Source organism: Artibeus jamaicensis, unplaced genomic scaffold (assembly GCF_021234435.1).
Source record: "Artibeus jamaicensis isolate MK-2021 breed Jamaican fruit bat unplaced genomic scaffold, CSHL_Jam_final contig_447, whole genome shotgun sequence".
Lineage (NCBI taxonomy): Eukaryota > Metazoa > Chordata > Mammalia > Chiroptera > Phyllostomidae > Artibeus > Artibeus jamaicensis.
The window spans coordinates 1,886,972-1,901,749 of record NW_026521834.1 but is presented as its reverse complement, the minus strand read 5'-3'; the positions used below and the strand labels follow the sequence as shown (position 1 = coordinate 1,901,749).

General features: G+C 52.9%; 1 protein-coding gene across 7 annotated transcripts in view; it reads right to left on the bottom strand.

Annotated features, from left to right (window-relative positions):
* MEF2D (myocyte enhancer factor 2D) overlaps positions 1 to 10,081 on the bottom strand; it is a 35,902-nt gene extending 25,821 nt beyond the window's left edge. For 2 of the 7 annotated variants that reach the window (XM_053666213.1, XM_037132537.2), the window contains exon 1: positions 8,406 to 8,538. The gene's annotated coding sequence lies outside the window, so the exon portion shown is untranslated. Of the gene's footprint in view, positions 1 to 8,405; positions 8,539 to 9,094; positions 9,487 to 9,957 lie in introns of those variants that run through there. The other 5 variants (XM_037132535.2, XM_053666214.1, XM_053666215.1 and 2 more) reach the window with 5 other exon arrangements.
* Between the last annotated feature and the right edge of the window lie 4,697 nt (positions 10,082 to 14,778).

The following is a 14,778-nucleotide window of genomic DNA, read 5'->3' as shown; positions in this document are numbered from 1 at the left end:
TAATAGAAAAGGGGTGGGTGGCATCCCAGGAAAATATGGGGGCTCAGGGCAGGGATTCTGGAGACCTAAATGTAGCCCCTGCTTTGGCCCTAAGTCACTGTGTGACCCTGAACTAGTCACTGCTCCTTCCAGGTTTCACCCACTGGCCAATAATGGATGTGTAGAGCAAACTAGGTACTCAAGTGCCCTTCCAGCCTGAACATTCAGTTCTTGTGCTCTTCAGAGAAGCCCAAAAGGAAAAAAGGTCAGGACTGTGTGATTCCATGGAGAGGTAACAGCAGAGATGACCTGGCTGTATCCACTGTCCTCTAGTTTAAAAGTGAAGGCAACGTGGAGGCCAGAAGAGAGCAGGGAGGGGGCTGAAGAGAGAGGTGCTTTCTGAACAGTAACCCCCACAACAGATGGCCAAGGGATGACAGAGGCTTGCGGTCAGCCAGGTCAGGTGCCAAGTGGGGCACACAAGGCCCTGGGGGCAGCTTCAGTCATCCCCATCCCCTCACACACCTGGAATGCTGACCAGACCCAGGGCTTGGGTCCTGCTTCTGGTCACTGAACAGTGACTAGCCCAAGATTAGTGTCATGGCTGTTAGTGAAGCCAGTTCTGGAACCCAAGCCTGAGCCTTGCTTCATGCTCCACCCCAGCAGGTCAATCGAATAATGACTCACTACCTCTCATTTGCATGGAGATTTGCATAGTGTCTCCGACCTTACTCCACCAGGCTCAACTTTTCATTCCAGGACCTGGGCCACCCAGTGAAACTAAGGCACCTAGGGAACCCCAATTGGAGTTCTTGGTACCTCAGGCCTCCAGTCCCATTTTTCTCCTCCCCAAAGCATTCATGGATGATCAATAACCACCCTTCCCTGTACCATCTACAGCTCTCAACCAACTGGGCCCTCTACTCTTGTCCAGGTCCCTGTCCAGGTAGAGATGGGGATTGGGGGAGGTGTACTTATGAGGAATTGGATAAAATTCACAGGGTGGAGGGTGCTGGCTCCACAGCTGCCTTGCAGCTCCCCAGTAAAAAACCTCCATTCCCCTCTCTGCTGCAGAGGCTAGGCAGCCAGAGGATGAGGTGGGTGGTAAACTACCTCTATCCCTGTTTTTAAAATCCACTCCCAAGAGTGCCATATAAGAGGAAAGGGCCTAGTAGAGCAAGCAAGAGAGATGCAAGACTACAGAGAGGACTTCCCAGGGTGGAGTTTTTGCCCTCAAAATAGTCTCTGGGGCTCCAATTTGCTTTGTTAGAAGCCACCCCAACCAAGCAGGGACAGCTAGTAACAGTGGGGGGCATGGAGGTGCTGGCATTACACTCCAAGCAACGGAACTGGAAGAGGTCAAACTGACCTCTGCTCTTGTCCAGTTATAGTATGTACACTTTCAGCCACACCCTCTAAAACAATGAAAGCCCAGCAGTGGTCCCAGCAGTGGCTGGGAGGTCCTTCCTGCTATCTAACCAACATCCCTCTCACTATAGCCAACCCTTGTACTGCAACCTAAGCCCATTTCAGTCACCCAGATGAGAGTGGCAGACAGGACCCAGGCCATCCCAAGCCTCAGCTGAGGAGAGGTGGGGGCGGTTGGGACGGTTAGTATGTCACCTTCCACCTCCCCGTCCAACTTCCCTCTGGGGTCTCAGGAGACAGAAGTGAAAGTGGCAGCTGGGGCCTTGGGGGCGGGTCAGCCTGAAAGCCGTTGGGGTGAGCATCATGACACCAGTGCCAGGTCTGGGCTACCTGCCATTGTAGCTGGTGGGCTGATGGTTAGATCAGAGGAGGGACTTCCATTGGACATGAGGGTAGGGTTAACAATGGAGTATGGGCCCCTGGCCGAAGGAAGAGCAGGCTGAAGAGGGAAATGTGGAGAAAAGCAGGTGGTACACAGTCTCACAGGCTCGCTCTCTTCCAGGGCAGTGGTTTGTTCCCCCTGTCTAAAGCAGTGAGATCCTTTCTTCCCACCCACAGAACAAGGGCAAGGCTCCTCTGGCTGAAGCAGATGAAAGGAATCGGGCCCTGACTACTGGGACAGTGAGAGCAAGGAGGACGGGGTGGGGAGGAGGCCTGAGGCTTGGGCCCTTGGACTGGACAGCACCAGTTCTGATGAAAGGCAAGGTGGAAGATCAGAGTGTGATATGCCCACCCACAGTTACAGACAGGGGGCCCGAAAAAGGCCAATCTAATCAGGGAAAGCAAATCTCACTAGAGACATCATGACCCTGGGAAGCCACGGAGGATTTAAAGGGGCCACTCAGGAGGGCAGCTGCATCTCCTTCTGACTCAGAAGGACAGTCCTCTAAGCCCCTGGCAGGGGAGGGCAGGCAGGCGGCTTCATGGGCTGCTGAGAAGGCCAACCAGGCAGCTCTTACAGGATTAGCTTGCTGCTTTCAGGAAAGGTGCCAGGTGAGGCTAAGATGCCCAGCCAGATGGAGGGGGCCCTGAGCAGGCAGGGGTGGGGGGAAGGGGACCAGCACACAGCTATGCAAATACTTGCCCCCAGATTCAATTTGTGCTCCTCACCAATACCCAGCTTCTCACCTTTTCATGAAGACACTGTGCAAAGACCCCTCTGGTTTCTGTTGGCAACAACCTCTGCCTGCCAAGCTTTCTCTGCCATTATATGTTCTGGAGCTATCCTTCCTCTGAGTGGAAAGTCCTGCCTGTAGTCTACTCTCAATCCTGCTACACTTTATAACCAGGCCCCACCCAGGGAGGAGGTGAGGGGGCCAAGAGGTTCCTCCTCTCCTCTCCCCTCCCCATCAGCCTCCCACCCACTGGGCTGACAGGTGGGCAAGACAAGAGGGAGCAGCCGTCCTGGACACCTGTTCCCACCCAGTCAGCAGGGGCCTCCTGGGTCTGCCTTGGAGTATGCACAGGGGAGTCAGCAGAGAGGCCAGCAGCTGTGGGGGCTGAAGGAGAGGGAATCAGAGGGCAAGAGAGATGGGAGTGGGAAGGCCTGAAGCACCTTTTCAAGATAAGCCCTTTCTTCTGGTCTACCCCCAACCATTATCCCTCACCAAATACATAACAGATGCATACTTCGAGGTACAAGGTCATCTGCTCTATCCCCACGCCTCCAAGTTACTTGACCAACTGGAGTAGGAAGACTCCATGAAAAAGAGACAGACCCTCCCTCTCCACACACCCCCCCACACACACAGGTTTTTCCTTGAGGTTTGGGTTGAGCTCTCTCTTATTTCTTATTCTCCCAACCTTCAGCCCCAAGTATTTGCTGGTGGGGAGGGAACAGGGAAATCAAGAACATGAAGCTGGAGGGATTTGGTAAGCTCATGGGGCAAAGTGTAGAGGGGTCCTGAGACCAGGAGACAACTGGCTGGGGAGTGCAGGACTGCGCTCAGCTTCCCAAGCCTGTCCCAGGGTCACACTGAGCCCTAGGCCTGGAGGTCCCCTCAGGGCCGCCTCTCCGAACACACACACCAAGTCTCTACCTGGGACACCACCTGCTCCCACCCCACCTTATGGGTGGCTGCCTTAGCCAGCAAGCCCTAGGCCAGACTAAACCTGATGTCTAGAAGAAAAGACACCCATTTTCTAGGCACCCATTCATTCTGTGTTGAGTTCCACACAGTATTTTCCCATTGAACCTCCTTTTCTTCCCAGGTATCTCTTCCACAGAAATGGAAACCAACTCAGAGTCGCGCAGGGATGTGCCTAGAGTCACCAGGAATAAGTGACAGAGGTGGGTTGACTGCTAAGCACCGTACTTCCCTGCGAGACCTGGACCGAGAACGGGCAGGTTCTCCCCCCACCTGGGAATTACCGCACATTCCCCGCAGGGCAGATTCCCAGAACCTCTCGACCCGGGAGGCTCCTGTCTACCCAGCTGGCTGTCTTCACGCAAGCCCAGGCCTCTGGTGGTTCGAATCTTCTGGCTCTATTCTCTGTCCTCAATCCATCTCATGTGGCAACTCAAGGGGATACTAACGGGTCCCCAGGAGGGGTCTCCGTGTGTCATTCGTTTCTCCTTCTGTGCTCATACTTTGGGGGCTCTCCCCTATGGCGCTCCACAAGAAAAACAATGCCTTCTCAGGGAAACAAAGCACCTGCTGTCCACTTGCCACCAAATTTTAATCCTCTGCCCTCTGCCATGGAATCCTACCAGGCCCACTTTTCCCTTCACTGTATCCTCCTCCTTCTTCAGGGTCTCCCTGGGCCACAGGTTTCACTGTCCCCTGCAGGACAGGACCCTTTCCTTAACCTCGGACAAGAGCTCACAAGCCCTCCTCGCTGGGAAAGCTTGAGCCAGTCACTGAAACCTCTGATGCAGTCTCCCCGACTATAAAAAACAATAGTGGAGAAAAATAAACAAGTCTTCATATGTTTCCATGCCCAGTACAGAGCTTGGCACACAACAAATGGAAGTTTCCTTCCTCCAGTCCCCAGGGCCCTCAAAAGTTTTAGTCTTTTGGTCTCCAAAGTATATTGGAAAATAGGGAGAGTGGGGTAAAGCTCTCCTGACCAGGGGCAAAACAACATTCCTTCTCTATATGCTTTCCTGGCCTGCCAAACTCCTAGGATAGTGGCCAGAGCACCCAGCCAGAGGCACCAAGCCAAGGTCAGTGACCAGGCTAGAGCCCAAAGCCTCCTAGGAGGGTGAGTTTAAATGAGTAAATATGGTCCTGCCTGGGTGTGGTCAGCAACAGGCCAGAGCACTGGACAAGTGCCCCCCCTCCCAGCCTAGAGCAGAAGGGAGAGAAGATCAGACAGCAGGGACAACGCCCCCCCCTCCAGACTATTAGGGTTCTAAGCAGAGTCGATGCCTGCACCTCCCTGTCTCCATGCCTGGCCAGAAGCAAGGCTGGGCTCCCAGGAAGGGGAGGTTGTGGCCACAGCTCCAGGAAAAGGAAAAATCAGATGTGAAGGGCCTTGGAGATGACCCAAGCCAGGGATCTGCCCCCGAACGCCTGAGGGCTCAAGTGTAACCCCGATACCTTAGAGTGGACAGGGGTTGTCAGGGTGAATGGGAAGGGCAATAGAAACCAGGGACAAACCACTAAAACATCCGGGCACTCTGATCACCACAAGGTTAGGTGAAACTCCTATACATCTGGAAAGCTGCCTTATGCAAGGATGCATGGGCAGGCTAAGCCAGGGCCACAAGAGAGAAAGAAATGGGGGAGGGTGGAGTTGTAAGGGGCAGCGATGAAAGTCGGCCAGGGCTCTGCAACTCGAGCCATGTTCTAGGTCTGCCCATTTGTAGTCTAACCTCCATCCCTCATAACCCGGTCAGCTCTTGTCTCTTCAGAGTTCCTGCATGACCTTCACCTCCTGGCCTCCATCTCCCCCCCCATTGTATCCCCAGTCTCCAATCCTTTAATCATCTTTGCTGTTCAATATCCCTACCCCCCACCCCCCCACAGGGCAGCAGCTGCTCCGTGGGTGCCCACACACCCACATGCATTTGCTGCACACCTTCACACATGGGTGCCACTAAATGCTGTGGACCTGCCAGGTGCATCTGGGCAGACCTATCTGCACAGACGGCCACCCAGCCTCCCCCCAGCCCACAGGCCAGACAACCCACAGCTCCAGGACAAGCTCTCCTCAGAGTACTTTCAGCCCCAGGCAGGGGGAGAAAAATGAAACAAATATTCCAGGAGCCAAACTGCACGATTCCCACTAGGCCAAAGTTCAAGGGCTCTCAGCAGAGCCACCAAGAACCACCGAAGAAGAAAGTGCTTTGACATCCCCTTCTTTCCGAAGCCAAGTTAGAGACATCTCTCTCCAACAACTAGCTCCACTGGGAAGTTCTTCCTGAGGTCTAAGCTCCCTTCTGCCTGCTGCAATTATGGACAGACAGGGCAATATTAACCACAGCACAGCAAGGTGTCCAGCTTCCAGAACAGAGCTACTAGGACCTAACACCCCCCTCCCCCCATGAATAAGTCACCAAACTGGAACAGAGGGACAGACAGTTGGCCGGACTCCGACCCCATGACTGGCTCATAAAAGCCACCAGTGATTACAGTGATGCTGAGGTTATGCTGGCCTTGCCACCATCTCCTCCTTCCCTGTAAAAGGGAGATAATTGCCTCAAACCAGTTGGCCTCAGAAAGTCTAACCTGAGTCCCAGCATAGTCCTAAGCAGTGGGGAAAATCTGCCACCAGTGCCACAAGATGGAGAATCTAACCCGTGACAACGGGTTCTAGGCCCACACCTGGTCCTTACACTCACTGAGAGAACCAAGATGAGCAGCAGCTCGGACTTGTGGCTAATAGGTGGGCACCACTGTTACCCACCTCATGGACTCATCTTCCCCAGTAAGGGCACCACTCTCTGGACTAAAGGGGTAGAGAAGCAAAGGTCCTGGCTCCAAATAAAACTAGGAAAATGCTGGACCCACTCATTTGTCCCTGACTCCCATTGTCCCTAGAGGTACAGAAGTGGTTAGCAAAGTGTTTGACACAGGGCCCACCCACACCAGGCCAGCACGAAGATAAGCACTGAGATTCCAGACCCAGTGCCAACCAGAGAGGGAAGGGGGCCCAGCTGGCAGGAGAAAGTTGGCAGGATGAACAGAGGCCCAGCGACACCCACAGCAGAGACCATCCCAGGGAAAAATCAGAGAGGGGGTTAGGAGGGGCTAGATAACAATCGGTGAGGGTCTAAACCCACAGCCTCTTCCCCATCCACCTCAGGGGCCAGGGGCCTCCCTGAGCTGCCTTGCCACTGGTCTTCCAGCCTTCCCCCTGGAAGCCTACCCTTCACCTTCTCTTCCCATCTCACCTCCCAAGAAAAGACCCAGGGAAGACTCTTTTTTTTTTTTTTTAAATGAAAAACCTGCTGGAGAAAGATTACATAACAGCAGTAAGAAAGACTAGTGTATCTCCCAGCTGATGAGAAGACCCAGTAGCCAAGAGGAGCACAGCTGGGAAGCCCAGGCCCCGCCGGCGCAAGGGCAGCAGGTACAGAGCTGAGTGGACAACAGGCGGCTCCTGCCATTCTTTCATGTCTTCTGCAGCCCTGTTCCACGCACTGGGTACAGTAGACAGAAGCTCCAGTCTAGCCTCCCATGCCCGTCCCCCAACATAAGAGTTATAATGCTGTCTGACTGGGTCTGGCTTCTCCCCTTAGACCAGGGCCTCCAAAAACAAGGATTGTGTCTTCCTTCCTCTGGTCTCTCCCTATCAGGAAGCTGTGTCTGAGACTGGCAGTGGAACTCGAGTTCTGACACAGATTTGCTGTGTGATCTTAGATAAAATGCTCAACCTTTCTGGTCTCTAGAGGAGTATGAGTGAAAGCTTCTCTTTTCCCCCAGAGAAAGCAGAACCCCCCACCCTTAGAAACGTACATGTGTGTGCTCGTGGGCGCACGCACGCACGCACACACACACAGTATGTCTGGAGCAGGGGAGTTACAACAATGGGGATATTATCACTGAGACCCAAAGGTCCAAATACCTATGCTCTGGCAAGTGGGGAAAGAACTACACATAAGCTTCACGGAAATGGGTCCTCAGCCACCCTCACATTCATCCCACTCCACCCCACCTCCACCTCCTGCCCAACACTGAGAAATCACAGGAAGGAAATTCATTCCCAGGCAGGCCATGGGAGTTGAAACAGCCAGACTAAGACCTGGAGCAGGTGTGATCCTCAGCCACAGGCTGGCAGACATTTGTGAACACTGACCATGTGCCTTTTTGATGTTCTTGGCCACAGTTGGGGGTGTGGAGGGAAGATAGCTCCCTAACTTCAGAACACTCAATCTTGTGCTCCCCTCCTATCTCCAGGCCAAAGCAGCCCAAGGTCACTGCCCCAGATGGCAAATTTCCCATAGTCAAGGCTGGCACCTGAATTGCCTAGGAGACTCAATGAAGGAATGGGGACGGGGGAGGGGGAAGGGGAGGGTAAACCACCCTCCAACTCTCCCCCACCCTCAAAATAGAGGCTTACAAGGAAACCTCAAGAGGGGGCTGGGCAAAGACCCAGGATCCACCCACTGTACCTCCCCTAACCCATCAACAATGCACTACTTAAGGGGACTTACAGAGAGCCTCCCACTCAAGACAAATCTGGGATAACCCAGCTGGTGGTTCCAAGTCTACTTACACCTAGGAGCCCTCCTCTCACAAGAGAGAGCTTAAAGAAGTCTTCAGAGAGATCGGTTTGAATCACTGAGAAATCACTAGGCCCTTTCCCCCCATCTCTGTAACACCCAAACCTGATAGGATGGCGGTCTGATAAGATAAAAAAAAGAGACTAGCTGCACCTTAGTTTCCTTGCCCCTCCGTCCCCAAAAGTCCCCACCCCACTCCCCAGACCCCCGAGTCTGAGCTCCGTTCAGCCAGCCATAGGTGGGAAGAGGGATTGGAGAACTCTTGCCCAGATGTCACACAGCTGCAAACTTCTGGCTGGGGGTTCCCCAGCTGGGGCTGCTGACAAACCAGATCAGAAGTCTTGGAAGCGGGTTAGGAGATTCGAAGGAAGGATCCTGCGTGTCCACCTCCGTGGTGACTCCGCGTCCCAACTCCAGAGGCACCCGGCAAACCCGGGCCGCGGACACACACTCACACACCCCAACCCACCACCCGGGTGTCATCTGAACAACATGCCCCCCTCCCTCCCCCGCTTCCCAAACAGCTGCGGCTGCCCTGCCCCCACCCTCCCGCCGCCCTCTCAGGCCCCCTTCAGCACCATTTCGGTCCAAGGAGGAGGGAACAGGCTGAGCGAGGAGGGAGAGGGAGGGGGGCCGGCTGTTAAAATGTCAGTCGCTCCCGGCTGTCACCGGAGGCCCCTCTGCGGATGGCGTCCTTTCCCAGACCACTTGGAGACCGTCGGAACCCCCGGACACCAACAGTCCGGCACACTCCCAAGCTGCGGGTCCTCACCCCGACCCTAGAGAGCGCTTCACTTGTTCCCCCACAGCCGACTCCCAAACAAACAGTCCCCCATGTAATCTCCCACCAACGCCACACGAAAACACAGCCCGCTTCGCGAGTTCCTCCCGGCCCAGGAGGCCACCCCATCCTACCCCTCTAAGGGAACGGTCTGGACCACCCTCCACCTCAACTCCAGGGAGGGGTGGGGGAGGGGGCGTCTTAAAGCGATAAGCGCATTATTTTTCTCCACTCACCCGGTCCTGCTGGGGGAAGGGGAGTGTCACGGATGGGAAGAGGTATCCTCGCTTCTAGTTCGGGGGTTCTTCAACACCGGGAAGCCGCAGCTCCGGGCGGGGGAATAATAAATGCGGCCGGCGTCCACGCGGGCCCTGGGCGGTGCCGGGGAGCCTGGGCCCCCGTCGTGGGTGTGGGGGGCGGGCAGGCGGGCGGCGGGCAGGTGGAGGACCGGGGCCGAGGGGCCGAGCGCCCGAACCGCCTCGGCTGTGTTGATATTTTGCTTCCTTCCTCCTTTCAGGCTCCAAAGGTAACTCCTCCAGCCCCCGGGAGTCAAGGCCGACGTAGGCACTGCTCAGCCTAGCTTGAGAGGTGGGAAAACAAGTGGTGATGAACAGGCGAGAGACCAATGGAAGAAACCCATGGAGCTCATGGGCGGGCCCTAGGCAGGGGCGGGCCCGGAGACGCGGCCCCGCCCCTCGCTCCTTAAGCCCGCCGGGCCGGGCCGGGTCGGGTCGGCCCCCACCCCATCTCCTGCCGAAGCTAGGCTGCAGCACCGTGAGCTGCAGATCCCTCCGCCTGCGAAGAGGGAGGGAGGAGGCAAAGTAGGGAGGTGGGACCCAGAGGCCTTTGAAGGGATCGGGCCGCGCGCTCTTGGTGCCCCCTCAGAGCTCTCCGCGTCGCCGCTTGTCGCCGTTGCCACCATACACTTAAGACGGTCCTCTTCCGGGAGGCTCCGCGCGCTGTTTGCCTGCTCTCATGGACACCAAAGCTACCCGACAGCTTACTCTCCGAAGCCACAGGAGAATTGGGAGGTGGGAGTCTAAATAGATGAATTAAGGATAGACACTAAGTGATTAAAAGATTCCATTTCCCCACTTACTGTGTGCCGAAGCTCACTTAAAGGGATACATTCGCTTCTGGGGGTTACCTAGGGAGCTCGTTTGCTCCCTCCACCTGTGACAGACCCCCTCCTTTACCAGGGCCTGACTCGACAGACGCCCAGCAATTTAAAGCGACAGCTCATAGTTCTTAGGTGACCTAATCCCCGAGTTTGCGGGCCCCAAAGCATTTACAGCCAAAGGGAGCAATTTAAAGGGGCGGGACCCTAATTTTCCCCAGCTCGGGAAACGCCCCAAAGCTTCTTATTAAAGGAGTAGTAGTAGCTTTTTAAAAAAAATAAGTAAAAATTCCTGGTTGCTCCAGGTTGTGGTGAATCTTCACATGCCCTAAATAAGAGTGGATGCCTTACGGGTCAGACTTCTCCAGCATCTATCTCTGTTACCTTCTAAGTTCTGCTTTCTACCCAGAACTTGAGGAAATAATGGGATCTGGCTTAGATCTCAAAGAACCTTGCAGAACATAAAGGCACTCAGTTCTTCACACCGTGATTTCTATCTAGCTGGCTTTGATTTACTGGACAAAGACTTGATTCTGGGTTAAGTGCTGAAAAGACTAGCATATATGGAGGAAGGCAAGTATATCATGGTGATCTGAAGCATCATCTTTGTAGTAGTCAAGCCTGTCTTGGTTCAAAGCCTTATTCCACCATTTATGAACCGTGAACACAGGCACATTATTTAACTGCCCTGTATCTCCTGACCCTCATGGGTAAAATTGAAGATGGTGGTAATAGTACCTAACTCATAATAAAGTTGGCATGAAGATTAAATTAGTTCATATAAGTAGATAGGTTAGAACAGTACCTCATGCTGCATTATAATAACTCAAGGGCCAGACTGCAAAGACTCCTTTAGACCCATTATGACATACAAGCCTCAGAGGAGACAAGCTCAGTAGACTTGCTCTGCAAATAGTTTGAAGGCTTGTCTTAAATGTCCTAAGACAGGGAGCCAGCAGACTCCTATTTCCTTGGCCTCAGTTTCCAACCCTTCCACCTGGCTCCTCCTTCAGGAAACTTGGTTTAAAGTGTCCCACTTTGTCCCCAAATGTAGCTTCTTAGTTCCTCATTACATCTGGGAGATGGGGTCCCAGCACCAGAAGATGTCAGTCTTCCCTACCAGGCAGGGCTAACTTGCCCTGAAGGGTAGGCAAGAGAAGCCCATCTGCCCTGTCCCCAAGGACTCAGAAACTAACAGCCTTGTGTCAGACCTGGGGCTCTGTTAGCAGCAGGATGGGAAAGTGCACCCTGCCTCCCTCAAGTGGGGAACCTCCCCTCACTTGTAACCTCTATTTTTAGTGCTTCCCTAGGCTCTTGCTGGAGAAACCGTTTAGTCATCAGGGTGTTTATTTTCTGGCTGTTTCCGATGTCGGGAAAGCAGAATGTTGAGACTGGAGAGATCCAGGGCTGCTGGAAAAGGCTTCTTAGGAACAGGCCTGGGAACTCAGCCTTCAGACCATTAGTTAGGTCCCTGGGGGGGGGGGGGGGGGGCAGCGGGAAGTGGGGCAGCCAAGCCCCCAAGGGACCTAGAGAACTGGGTTCTCCACTAGCCTCCAGTTTTGAGGTTCTCCAAGCCTGGCCCCAGTTCTACTAGAAGGATTCTCTCAAAAATAGAAGTAGCCCTTGGACAAATTCTTGCCATGGGCTAATTCCCAGAAACCCCCTCCCCAATCTATAGACCTACGGTGGTGAGCCTCCCGCCAACCACAGCTCCAGCCAATCTCAAACCAGAGACAGGTTTGCCGAGGCTGTGATTGGCCAGTTAGTTGCCTTGGAATGTTGGGTCCTTAACAAAGGAATGAGGAAAGAAGGTGAGTCACCTGGGAGGGTGTTTTAAAGGGCCAGGAGCTGGAGGGACAAATGAAGGGGGCGGGGATGTGGGATGTTGTGGGAGAGTCGTGAAGGGAGATAGAATGTCCTGGACCTTGAGATGCTGTAATGATAATTCACCAAAGAACAGAGTAGGAGACTGAGGGGTAGAAGTTATATATTTATACATCCATGGGGGACTAAAAAGACTTCCTGAAACCAGCTCACTGCATCCTTTTCTTCTAGCCCCTGGACTACCCATCCCACAATCCTCTAGGTGGAAAGTGCCTGAGCATTCTCAGACACTTGGATCTCCTTCTTCCTTCTCTCCTCTGGCTACCACCCCATATTCCCTAGAGAAAAAAAAATCATCTAAGCCCAAAGTTGCTAAAAAAAAAAAAAAAAAAAATCCCCAGGAGTCAGAAAGACAGCTGCCTAAGTCCTACAAAACGTGTAAACTCCTCTGCACAGTCTCATCTTCCTAAGTCTATACATACGGCAAAGCGACATCAAGCCCCCTTTCTTCATGCCTCCTCAAGCATCCCTAATTTAACCTAATTTGGAAAGGTCTTCCTCATCCCCATATGCTACTTCTCTTCCTACCCATTGTCTCGTATCTCTGGGGAGCCATTAGTGATATTTCAGTCTCAGAATGCTTGGTGACCCCTCTTGCCTTCCCCATAGTCAGGTAAACAGTCTTTACCCGCTGCCTCCATCCATTTCATTCCGTTAGTTGTGCAGATCACTCCTCCAGTTTTTCGGTGATCCCAGCAAAGTCCCCAGTTTCTCCCCACATTGCACATGTGCTGTCAGGGAAAGGGCCGTCAACATGAGTACCGACGGTCCCTCTGTGTACACATTCTCCATATGGATTTGTGTGCCCACCTGTGCCGCTACTTGTGCATAATGCTCTGTATCTCTGCCCCACCAGTACAAACCATATTGTACTGACATTTTTGGTGTCTAATTTACTCCTCTTCACCAGATCCTGAGCTCCTTCAGGGCAGCAGTTTAACTCAAATTCGGGTCTGTAGGGTTTTGCAGGGCCTGGCCATGGAACACGGTCAGCAAATGTCTGTTACATGTTATTGTGTGTATAACTGCATCTCGGTTAAGACTATAAAAACTTTGATAGTCCATTGATAACTGTACTAGCCCAGGAATGGGGTCTCTGATCTGGAGTTCTGGACGAGTTCCATAGGCCAGAGGTGTGGGGTAGGGGAGAAGAATCAGGCAGGGAGCTGTGCCCCAAGCTGTGCCAGGGGGTAGGCCGGCTGGGGCAAAGATCAGAGGCCCTACCCTGCAACTGAAAGGGGCAGGGAAGGGGTGCCAAAGCCAGGTCCTAGGTCAGTGCCCCCCACATGAGTTCCCTGACTGAGCAGGATGTGGTGGCAGCTGCAAGAGGGTGGGCAGGATGTGGGGGTGGGGGCAGCTGAAACGAAGCCCGACAGTCTTCTCCCAGCTCCTCCCTCCTTCCCTCTCCCCTCCCCACCACCCCCTCCAAGTCACGTGCTTCCAGCCGAGGCACCGACGGACTATTTCCCCTTTACGCGGAAGGACATAATTGACATTGCAAACTGAATCCACGAGAGACTTCAGCTGTACCACGCCTTTTCCTTGCCTCGTAGTCCAAGACGTCAAGTTTGCTAGATAACACATTTCTTTCAAGTCCTGATCACTAATCCGGGAATGGCCCCTTTAAATGCAAATGACAGCCTTCTTGCTCTCGCCCCCAGCCCCCATCCGACAACGTTCCTCGTGCCCAGACCACGCCAGCTGCCATTGACGTCACGCGTGCGTCAGTGTCGCCAACCCAACCAGACGGCACGTGGGGGGAAGAAGGTGGCGTTAAAGGGCCAGAAGCTTTCGGTCTACCCAGTTACTGCTGTGAGATTTGGCCTTAGAAACGAGAAATAAAATGAAAGGTAGGAAAGTGTATTAGAACAGGAAGAAATGCAAGATAGACGTTAGGAAGGACTTCCCAGAGTAGGAGGCCAGCCTTTCCTCTAGTTTGACTATTTGCGCCTGGGAGAAAGACCCAGAAGGAGCAGGACAACTCTGAGGGTGAAGAACACTTGGCATTGAAGACTAGCCCTTTTGCAATTTCAGCCTCTCCTCTGTTCCTGTCCAGCATGGCCCCTATTCATATCCACAAAGTGTTTTTGGTTTTTTATCCACTAAGTGTTTTGTTCTTGGTGCTGGGGATACCAAGTGAACACTTAGTGGATAAAAAAAACGACAACAACAAAAAAGACACTTAGTGGATATGAATAGAGGCCAGTACAAGGCCACCTCCTTTAGGAGGCTTTCCCTGATTGCCTCACTGAGCATGCATAGCACACCCGCAACTAAAGACAATCTCTCTCTTTGAACACCCATAACATTTAATAAACCTGCATGTTCCTTCCATGCATTTGTGACCCCAGGGCAGTGTTAAGAGCACAGAACTTGCAGTCATGTAAACCTGGGTACCGATCCCATTTATACTGTTTAGTAGCTGAGTGACTTTGGACATGTCTCTTCATTTTAGTTCTAATAATCGTCAAATGGGGCTAATGCTTCTTAGGCCATATACTTGCTATGAAGATTAAATGGGATAATTTCTTTGAAGTACTTGTATGATATGTATTGCATAGCAAACCCACAATAATAATGGGGAATAGGTTTTAAGATAGCCATTTCCCCCACTGAACTATGAGCTTCCTGAGTAAAGGACCTTGCTAATACTATTCCCAGCACCAACACAATGGGAGGCTTATAGCTAGTGCTTTAAAAATGTTTTCTGAATGAATAAGTGAATGAATGAATGATATCAGTGTTTCCTGAAATCTGACCTCCAAACCCACCCCTGAAGTTTTAACCAAAGGGAGAAAATAGAAATGTCCCTCTGTGCCCAGGTTTTAAGATCAGTGGTAGAGCCTCAGGTAGAGATGAAGTGAGGCCCTAATCTCTGTGGTTGAACCAAAAGTATTATGCAAACAAGCCGCAACTGAA